The following is a 10,322-nucleotide window of genomic DNA, read 5'->3' as shown; positions in this document are numbered from 1 at the left end:
TGGAGCTTCCAGCTAACAGTCCCTTAACAAAGGAGATGCATTTCCTTCAAGGAATTCCACCATTTACACATCTGATATTAATTCTTATTGGGCAAAAACAAGAATAGGCACAAGTGACTTTTCCAGTTGATGTTTACTTTTTCCCAGGCCACAAAACATCCACTGACTGTGAAACTTCAATTTGCTGCATAACAAATGCCTGCTTTCGTAATAGGTTAATAAAGCTGTTTCACAAATAACAGCACGAGAAGCTACAGATGTTGACCTAAGGGGGAAAAAAAATAAATACAAGCAACATCCGGGTTTAATTTGATTATTTATTAAATTTTTATCGCAGTATCTGAGAATGGAAGGAATTTCATTCTGCCCAGCTGGTCATTTTGAGCTGGTGAAGACAGCAAAGGGATGGCTGGCAAGAGGGAGATCTTGTGTCTCCTGGGAGTTCTAAATTGCACTTTGAGGCTGTAATTTGGTTATTTGTTCCTGTTTCCCCATCCTTGAGGCAAGAAGGGTGTTTCTTTGCTCACTTACATGGGAGAAAAGTTTAATTCAGAAAGTGTGGAAAGCACAGAATACTGAATTTTTAGTAGCCCTGCCAAGCTTGATGATCATGAATGAAACGAGCCAGGAGACAAACCTTGGTTCTGGGGTTGTGAGGGCTTGTAGCTCTTGGGATGACCCCTGGGATCCAGGCATTCCCTGGGAGCATTCCTCACGTCCCCACGTTCACCCAACAGATTTTCTGGATGAGCAGAAAATGTGGCTGAGCACACAAGGGAATATTCGGGCTGGAAAAGGGAATTAGATGTTGATTACTGTGTAGACATTGCCCCCTCTGAAGCAAGCAGATCTGTGTTTGGGCAGGATCAGATCCTCTTTGCTCACAGTTTGGGGCACAGCATGAGTTATTTTGAGTTCCTGCCATTGGGAACACGATTTCACTGCAGCCTATTGCAAAGGCCAGCTGAGGTAAAGGGCAGGGAAAGGCATTGGGATGCAGATGCCCTATGGCCACAGCTCATTGTCCAGCTGAAAAATCCCTATTTTCTGCTCTAACACAACCCAGCCATCAGCCATTTCCTGGGGCAACTGCTGGGTGGAAAAGGCAGGGACATGTGGATATTACCAGGGAAGATCTCTCTGCCATGCACCATGCCTCCGTGCTCCTTTATGGAGTCTGAGAAGCTGAGATTTGAGCTTCATTCCTGCCTGGGAAGGCTTTATTCTTTCCCTTTCTCCATATCCAGCAGGGTAATAAAGCCAGGACTTGAGGAATTTGGTCAATGTTGTGTTCCATGCCTACCACACATGCCAGTGACCTGCATTTAAAGGCTGTGTTTTGGAAATAAACCTTTTTTTTTTTTTTTTTCCTATCGTTTATCCAGATCTGGGTGTTTTTCCTAAGCAGCATCTGTTCCAGGGAGAAGTCAGTGGGTGTCAGTGTCATTCAGGATCAGACCAGGACAAGCAGGGCTCTCCTACGTCAGAGCTTTCCAGGGTTTTACCACATTTGGATGCAGCGTGGAGCAGAGATCTGGCACGGATTGTCCTTCCGCATCTTCTGTCGGTGTCACTGGGACAGAAAACAGAAAGCATCAGCTCGCAATAAATTCCCAGATGTGCTAAGTACCACACAATGGAAATCCTTTCAGCAAACTGGCAGGAGGAAGAGACTTCACTGGGACTAGGGAAGGGCAGCTGCCTCTCTGCTGAGTTTGGCACACTGGGTTTTACAGCTGCTCCCCAACATATGACAAGCTCATTTATCTGCCCCATTCCCATCCCTGTCCTGCCCCTGCTGCAGACAGAGCTGTGCTCAGGCAGACCTCAGGATAAGGAGCTTCATCCTCTCCAGGGGTGCTGGAGCTGTGGTAACAGCACCAGTGCTGAGGGCAGTTTCTGTGAGTTTAAGGGTTTGGGCACATATTGTAACAAAAAATCTTTCTGCTCACCAGTGAACAGTTTTTTTAAGCCCAAAAAAACCACAGATATTTGGCATTTTCTGAGTTGCCACCCTCCAGAAAGAGCAGCAACTGTCTGGGTCAGGATCAAGTGTATGGAAAAGGGGAAGAAAGAGGGCATAGCTGTGGCTCCAAGCCTGCTGGAAGCATTTCCATGCCATTCTGAACCCTTGGCTGCTCTGCCCTCAGCAGAGTGACAGATGTGCTTTTTATGGCCACAGATAACTTTTTTCTGAACATGAAACCCCAGAGATAAAAAGGCCTTTATTTACAACTGTTGGAGCAGAGAGGTTGCAAACTGCATCCCTGAGGCAGCCAAGATTTCTGTCCAGGGGTGGGAGTAGATTGGGACGTCAGTGGTATTGGAAATCATCCATCGCATTTTGCCCCTGGCACTTCTGGGCTCTTTTGCACTCTTTGCACTGGACTCTGTGAATTTCTCCTGCACTGAAAGAGCAGAAATTAAGTAGAATCCAGATTTTCACTCCTCCCAGGCAAGCTTGATGCTTAAATTTTTTTTGGGGGGGATTCATATAACTTGGAATGTTTTGTGCCATGGATCAGGGGAGGAGTCCTTCAGTGCCAGCTCCCCTGGCCCAAGGGGATGAGACCCTCCCTGTACCCCCATCTGTCCAGACTGAAAAATCCCAGAAGACTTCTGGCCTCTTAAATGGCATTATCTGCAAATAGCTGCATCACTAATTCTGTGGGAGTTTTTTGTTTGGTTGTTTGGTTTTGGTGTTCTGGTAGTTGGTGGGGCTTTTTTAGGGGTATTTTATTTATTTATTTTTTTTTTTTTGGGGGGGGTGGGTGGAATTTAAAGAAGAGTTGCATTTTTAAAGCAAAAAGTGACCTGAAGGAGGTTCCTTTTACAAGCCCACGCTCCAATTATTCCTACAAACTCGTCTAGCTGGGAGCCTTCCTATTTCACTTCTTTCTGCAGAGAAATAAGGGAAAGGCCGAGGCTGTGAATGCCTGCAAAGTCAGAATAGCAGCATCAATAGGAGCTCTTAAATCAGGAGGACTTGCAGCCCTGGCTCCCAGGAGGGAACGTTCCCAGGAATGCCACGTTCCCAGCAGGAACAGCCTCATTTGCATCATGGAAGGACATGGAGAGCCAGGTTGGGTTGGAAGGGTTGAGCAAAGCTGGTGGGACAACATCGCCTTGTTCCAGCCCGTGCTTCCACTGAGCCGACCCTTTCCAGACCCTGCTCCCAATGGAGCCTTTGTAGGAAGCCCACGGCAAGGAATAAAGGAGAGAAAAGGAGGCAAAAAGCATTTGAGCCTCCACTGACTCCAGAATTCCTGTGACCCCTCAGACTTCTCCGTTTTCTAGTAGAGCTGGTGAGATTTCAGGCTATTCTGATAATGATCAAACTGTGGAATGGGCTCTTTTGTAAATAATATCTTTGTCTATTTTCAAAAAATAACCAAATCAGAGGTTTAAAATGTGTTGTTTTTCTACACAAACACAATACCAAAGCACAGTGTTATTAACACGAGGGCGAGAAATCAGCTGACGCGTCTGTGTTAGCCACAAACCACTGATAAATCCAAAGTACACGGAGGAAAATATCATTATCAGACCAAACTGCACTCTCCAACTACAGGCTAAATTATTCCATGATTCCTGATTTTGCAAGATGATAAAATGCATGTTCTTATGAAAGTTCAGCCTCCAGCTTGTAAGGAGTCCAGAGCTCAGCTCCAAATCCCTTTACAGCAGATAGAAATGACTCATTAACTCCAACATGGCTTGGATCAGGCTCCTCTCTGGGAAACTCCTTAAAAAATGATGGGAGTTTGCAAATGAACAATCCTCAGAAATAATCTCCGTGTTTTATTTGTGCACTTGTGTAAAAACCGAAAAGCGGGGAAGCTGATTTTTTTTCCCTGGAAATAGAAAAATAAGGAGAAAATAGTATCCTGGTAGAATAATTAATTCTCCTTGTGGGATGAACATTTCGAATCAGAGGAACAATATTTACTGTAGGTAATGATTTTATCTCATAAGATATAATAAGATTTAACTTTGAATTTAACAATATTCCTTTAAAAAAACTCCTCTGATTACAAAGCTGCTCTTATGGGCACAACGTTTATGGATTAGGTATAAAAAGAGGAAGGATAATAAGCTCTACTCATTAAAAAAACAGAAAATATTATATATTTCAGCAAATAATTAAATGTATTTTCTTTGTGTTTAGCTTGAAGGTTATTTAACAATCATTTTAGCTACAGGAAATTATAAGAAGATTATTTTTTATAGGGTTTGGGGTTTTTTTGGTAAAACAAAATAAAAAAGTAAGATACATATCTTTTACTGCAAAAACTATGCCATTAAACACAGCAATGTTTTACAAATTGCAGACAGCTAAAAGTAAGTTAATATTAAAATATAAATATAGAGCTAAACGTTTCTCCTTTTCATGAATAAGTCTGATGTCATATATACAAATATCTAATCACTATTAATGATTTTTTGAAGTACTGTACTGTTATTTTAGAATGGAACTGATATCTACAGCCTTGACGGGAACATAATCCCTTTACTAGTGTTTGGATCACTATAAAATTCTGGTTTTAAATACTATTTCATCCTGAGAAGAATATTTTATAATGTTACATTTACATATATCTTGTAGCTCTCAATGTGTTCTGTGATTTACGACCCATTTTGTTTTTCAGATCAGGAGTTCTGCGCTTCAAAGAAATATTTTGCCGGTGTTGTTATTCCCTTCTAAAACTCCATTTCAGTGGTAATGTATTTTTAAAGAGTGAAGCCCAAGAACAGAAATAGCACGGATTTCTTTTTGTGAAATCTATACAGCCTTGTATAGTTTTCACGTACAGCCTAACATTCATCATCATCTCCCCGCTGCTTTAGAACCACTAAATGTTATTATTCCCTTCTTTTTCTGCTAGGTAGGAATATTAATGAGATATCATTTCCCTGCTTTTGTAAAAATCTCTCTCCTGTTGCTTGTTCAGCGGATAAAAACTCCAAAATCAGTAGAGCAGCGAGACCACTGGTGAAACCCCATCCCCTGAACCCAGCTTTGTAAACTCACAAACCACGCTTCACGTTTCCCTCCTGCTCCCTGCTTCGCTTTCCTTCGCCCCCAGATTCCAGAAGCCAAAATCCCCCCAGTCCTGCCCGTTTTACTGTCAAAATATCCAACATTTCACTGAGGCAGGTCAGAAAAATCACCACAAACAAACAACCGGGCAAACTGATTAAACCCTGGCAAAAAATACTTCTTAGACATCAGATTTCCTGAGCTTTTTCCCCTCTCTCGCTGCTCTACTTACTTGTAATTACGACTGGGGCCATTCCTTCCTATTCCACGGGATAAACTGGAATATTCTGCTCGGCAGTTTTGTCTTGAGCTCTTTAAACACCAGAGACCTTAGGAGCAAACAACCTTTTTTTTTTTTTTTTTCCCCTGCCTGTTATGAAATTTTAATGATCTTCCAAGGCTCTCGAAATCAAACCAACTTTCTTCCCTCCCCCTGCCCCAACGACTTGGCTCCTTTTTATCTTTTGTTTCACAACTGTGCCCAAACTAAATATACCAAACTAGGAGGGAGCTCCAGCTTTAAAACAGGGGTTAAAGTGGCCCTTGTTTTCCTGCGCCTCTTCCACTCTTGGAAAATGCAGGATTTTGCTTGGGGGGGTGTTGGAAAAAGCAGGTTGGGGAGTGGAAAGTGGAGCAGGGATGCAGGCTCTGGGCAGAGAGTCCTCAAAAGGGGTTTCATGGAGGGGATGTGGGCCAAGCAGCTTTGTGATGGATGTGTTTATCCTTGGAACTAAGGTCCCATTCAGCCCCGGGACAGCCCGGCCGGGCGGGAGAAGTGCCTGCAGGACACAGGGCTGTGTTAAGGAGCCTTGTTCAAGCCTTCCCTCAAGTGCCAGGGCAAGGGTTTCTCTTAAAGGTGATCTGCAGACCGTAAGGATCACCAGGAAGGACCCCAGAAGGGTTTTGTTTCGCTGGGAGAAAGGAAAACCTCCCTCCAAAACCTTCCCGACCCCTGGGCACGGCCGGGTTCAAGGGGCTGCAGTGACAGGGGAGCTACGAGGTGACAAAAAATATTGTAAAATAAGGAAAATGCCTGGCTAATCCCTGCTGTTGGGATGTATTTTCTCAACTCAGTACTTGTCTGGAGATTTGGGAGCTCTAAACCCTCCCAAAGGTATCTTTGCACCTCTTGTCAATCCCCTTCACCCCAAGAAATCCAAATCCACAGTATTTGACTCCTCTGTAGCACCTCCTGTGCTGCTCAGGCGCAGATGGAAATGACAGCCTTTCTGGCCATTCCCTAATTGATGCCAAGTGCTTTTAGTCAGGCTGGAGAGAGCTGGCTGGGAATCCATAAAATGCTGCTTAGCAGCCCTGAGATACCCCAAAACCCCATTCCAAGTGGAGTTAGCAGCTTGCAGCCCAAAATTCACCTCAAAATTTGGTGTGTGGAGAACATCAAGACAAAACATGGCCTGGCTGGTAGAGCTTCATCCCACAGCCCATGGAGTCCTCTGTGCTTCCAAATCTCGGGGTGATTAATAGACGTGTGGAATGTGTGGTAGGAATCTCACAACTTTGAAGGGAGTTTTGCTGTCTCAGGATGAGGAGATTTGACATAACTGCACTTGGTTCCAGAGAGATGGAATTGGTGGATTGTCCTACTGGATTGGTGGCTGTCCTGTCCCCATTTTATTGTCCTCATCAATCCATTGGGAAATGGGTGGAGGAGAAGAGACAGCTCTAAGAAAAGTCCAAGGAAAGTATTTTGGGGCAAGAAGCAGAGGAAGAAGTTAAGGTAACAGTGCAGGTTATGGGGTGCAGGCTGGGGATTTGGGGAGTGCTCAAGAAGCCCCAGAGCACCCCTGCTACAGCAGCTCAGGGACAGCAAGTGCTGCATCCCCATAGAGGCTGCACTTCCCAACTGCCCCCAGCCCTCCTCGTTTAGGATTGAACCCTCTGGAAGGGGCTGGTGCAGGGCTGAGCCCGGCCAAGGCCGGCCTGGGAACGGGCTGCGGGCTGGGATTCGCACAGCCCCGTCCCTCACTCCCACGGCCCTGGGCAGCATTGTTCTCTAAAAGCAGACATGTTTCCTTCCAAGGAGCAGGCATGGAAAGAAAAACACACACAAAAACAAATCATCTCGTCCTTCCTTCTCCGGATGGCGCACAGCCCGCTCCTGCTTGTCACTGAGGCTTGAGGTGGACGCGATCCCAGTCTGGCAGGGGTGATGGGGGAGATGGAGAAGTCATCTCTCAAGTCCTTTTTCCCCAGAAAATCCCCTCCTGATGATGGCAGACCCAACCAAGTTTTCTCCCCAACTCCTCCTATGAGCATCTCCCTGCTGCCAGCCCATCCCAGCATCTCCCAAAGGCAGGCATGGGGTACTTGGGGGTTTTCCACCTGTCCAACTCTTTCTCTTCTGTTGGAAAGGATCTGAATTAGCTCATGGCTCTGTCACTCTTCCCTAATATTCACCCAGTGCACTTCCCCACCTTTTTGGAAGCTTTGGAGCTTTCCTAATGTGTTTCAGGCTTTGGAGTTGCAGAGTTTTGGCTGGGAAGAAATCACTGGAGAAAGAAGAAACAGCCATGGGTTATTTCATCCCTGCTCCTGGGCTGCATCCAGTCCTCATGGCCTGATGGCACTGAGGCACTGGGTAAAGCTCTGCTGATACAAAAATCATGGCCTGATGGCACTGAGGCACTGAATAAAGCTCAGCTGACACAAAAATCCTGGCTGTTGTGTAGGGGGATAAACTCATCCCTTGCAATGGGATCACCACCACTTTTCACCCTGCCTCTGTTATCTGTCCCTCATAGTGTATTTTTTTAAGCTTTCTCTGCTCACAAAATATTCAGTGGATCATAACAGGCTCAAAACACAGTTGGGCATCTGTCCTGCTGCTGGGGCTTTTGGCTGCATTTCGGTCATTAAACGGGCCTGGCTCTACACAACCTGACAAATACGAGGTGAACTTTACCCCCGGGTCTGCCACTTTCACACAACAAGGGCACATATTCCACAGCTGGGGAGCTGTTATTCGGCTGGGACTGTACCACAGGTCAGAATTTATGGCTTTGTTATTATTATGTTTGTGAACTTTACAGCCGCACGGGTCCCGCGGGAACCCGCAGCACTTTCGCTTGGCCGTGTCAGTCAGACAATCATAACCCACCAAAAAGGAAGCATTGAAAATGCTGGGAATATCCTGTCTAACACTGTCTCTCATCTCTCTGACCCTCAGGTAAGGGCCAGACTTTGTTTGCACCCAACGGAGGAGGAAGCTGATAAAGGGCATTAGAGGAACATGGAGGGGGAGTGAATGGCAATGAACACTCAGCAGCGCTGCTGCCAGACACCTCTGCTGCCCTGTTTGTTCCCTCTAATGACACATGTCCCAAATTTCCTGATCATAACAGTCATCATGTTGCTCTTGGTGTTTTATTGCCCTCTGAAGTCGAGCCAGGAGCTTCACAATGGGAGTTAACCTGGTGTTAATGAGTTTAACCACTCCAGTTCATCTGCTGACTCCTCAGAGTGTTAATGGCTTTGGGGGGACACTGAGAGGGATTGTCACTCAGGGACAATGTGTAAACACGCCACAGTCTGCCCAGATTTCCCTGTGAGCCACCACAGCCATGCTGACAACTCAAAAGTTTTGCTGTTTGGCTCGTGGATGCCCTTGGTCTGTCAGGGAGGGTGGCACTGGCGGGGTGAAATATCCAGGGTGGCAGATTTCCCTCATAAATGCCATGGAGAGATGATGATGAGCCTCTGTCAGGCTTCCTTGTGGGGACTGCAGTGAGCAAATTCCTCTACTGCAACGTGGGTTGAAGGGTCAGTGACATGGGGACATGTCTCTCTGAGAAGGACCAAGCCATCCAGTGAATTTAGCTGCCAGAAATGGTCCTATTTGGGCATCTGAGCCCCCCTGCAGCAGCAAGGTCCTTCCCAAGAGCCACAGACTCTTCAGAAAAATCCAAATATCCCAAAGAACAGAAGTCCTCACCCTCAAGGAGACCCAGCATCTCCTACCACCCACAGGCAAGAGCTGACACTGAACTTACAAGATGTATATAATAATAAATATGTTAAATACCTGATATACAGTGCTGTGGTTTTCTGTAGCATAGGATGAACTTTCTAATCACCTCCTTTATTCCCATCCTGGCTGAAGAAATGACTCCATTTTGCACCTGTCCACGGAATACATCATCTTAATTCAGCATACCTCAGCTCCTGCTGGGCAAGGGCAACTGGATACCCTCAGGCAAAGGCCAAACCAGGAGTCCTTTAACCTAATAAGGCAGACAAGGCTACAAAGGCATCTACAATTCCCTTGGATTTTCCTCCAGGGAGGCAGGTGCTGTCTATCCTTGAGGAGCACAAACATCTGACATGGCCATGACTCTGTCGTGCCTTTCTTTCCTCGCTGTCTGTTCCTGTACTGTGACAATTCCTCAGATCATAAAGTCGTGGATCCTGGAATGGTTTGGGAGGGAAGGCACCTTAAAAAGATCACCATGTTTCTGCCATGGACCTTCCACTGTCCCAGGGTGCTCCAAGCCCTGTCTAACCTGGCCTTGGACATTCCAGGGATCCAGAGGCAGCCACAGCTGCTCTGGGCACCTGTGCCAGGACCTCACAGGGAAGAGTTTCTTCATGATATTTAATCAAGATCTGCCCTCTTCACATTTTGAAACTGATACCAACATTCTTATCTGTACATGGACTTGTCTAAAGTCTCTCTCCAGGTTTCAGTTGCCCAGTTTTTGGCAGAGTTGCCCAGAGTACCTACAATGGCTGGATTGGTGTAACCACCACGTGCAGATCCCTGTGTCACCCCCCTGGTGCTGAGGATGGCCCTAAAATCCACGTGCTGGATGATCAGGGGGGCCGAGTGCCCACCAAAAATGATGGATAGGAACAAGAAACTGGGACTGATCCTCCTGCCTCACGTCACCACCTGCAAATTCCCAGTGACGCACGAGAGGGACGGGAGCACCCGAGGAGGTAACGGTGCTGCTGCCAACATGGAAAATTTGCTGAGGGCCCAGGGCAGTTTTGGTGGGGAACAGAAGAGATTCAGTGTCCCCAGGACCTGCAGGGTCTCCCACATGCGCCAGCAATTTGCACTCAGGCTTTTTTACGAGGTGAGAGGAGCTGCTGGAAGGATTTCTCCCCAGATTGTTGGGAAGGCTCAGGCAAAGCCCTCCTGGTGAGGCCAGGCTCTCAGCCCAGGTGTGAGTGACAGCAGGCAGGAGCTCCTGGACTCTGCACATGCCAGCCTGGAGAACGGGCACGGGAGAAGGTCAGAAATGCAACATCTGCTTTATTA

The 10,322-nt window shown here is 46.4% G+C and overlaps 1 long non-coding RNA gene across 1 annotated transcript; it reads right to left on the bottom strand.

Annotated features, from left to right (window-relative positions):
• Positions 1-299: 299 nt before the first annotated feature.
• Positions 300-7,611, bottom strand: LOC144247041 (uncharacterized). Its single transcript, XR_014958003.1, has 2 exons — positions 5,274-7,611; positions 300-1,573 (listed from the first exon to the last, which is right to left on the bottom strand). It is a non-coding gene; the product is annotated as an uncharacterized LOC144247041 (long non-coding RNA).
• Between the last annotated feature and the right edge of the window lie 2,711 nt (positions 7,612-10,322).

Source organism: Lonchura striata, chromosome 11, assembly GCF_050655825.1.
Source record: "Lonchura striata isolate lonStrDom1 chromosome 11, ASM5065582v1, whole genome shotgun sequence".
In the NCBI taxonomy this organism is placed as follows: domain Eukaryota; kingdom Metazoa; phylum Chordata; class Aves; order Passeriformes; family Estrildidae; genus Lonchura; species Lonchura striata.
This window is presented reverse-complemented; position numbering and strand designations above follow the sequence as displayed.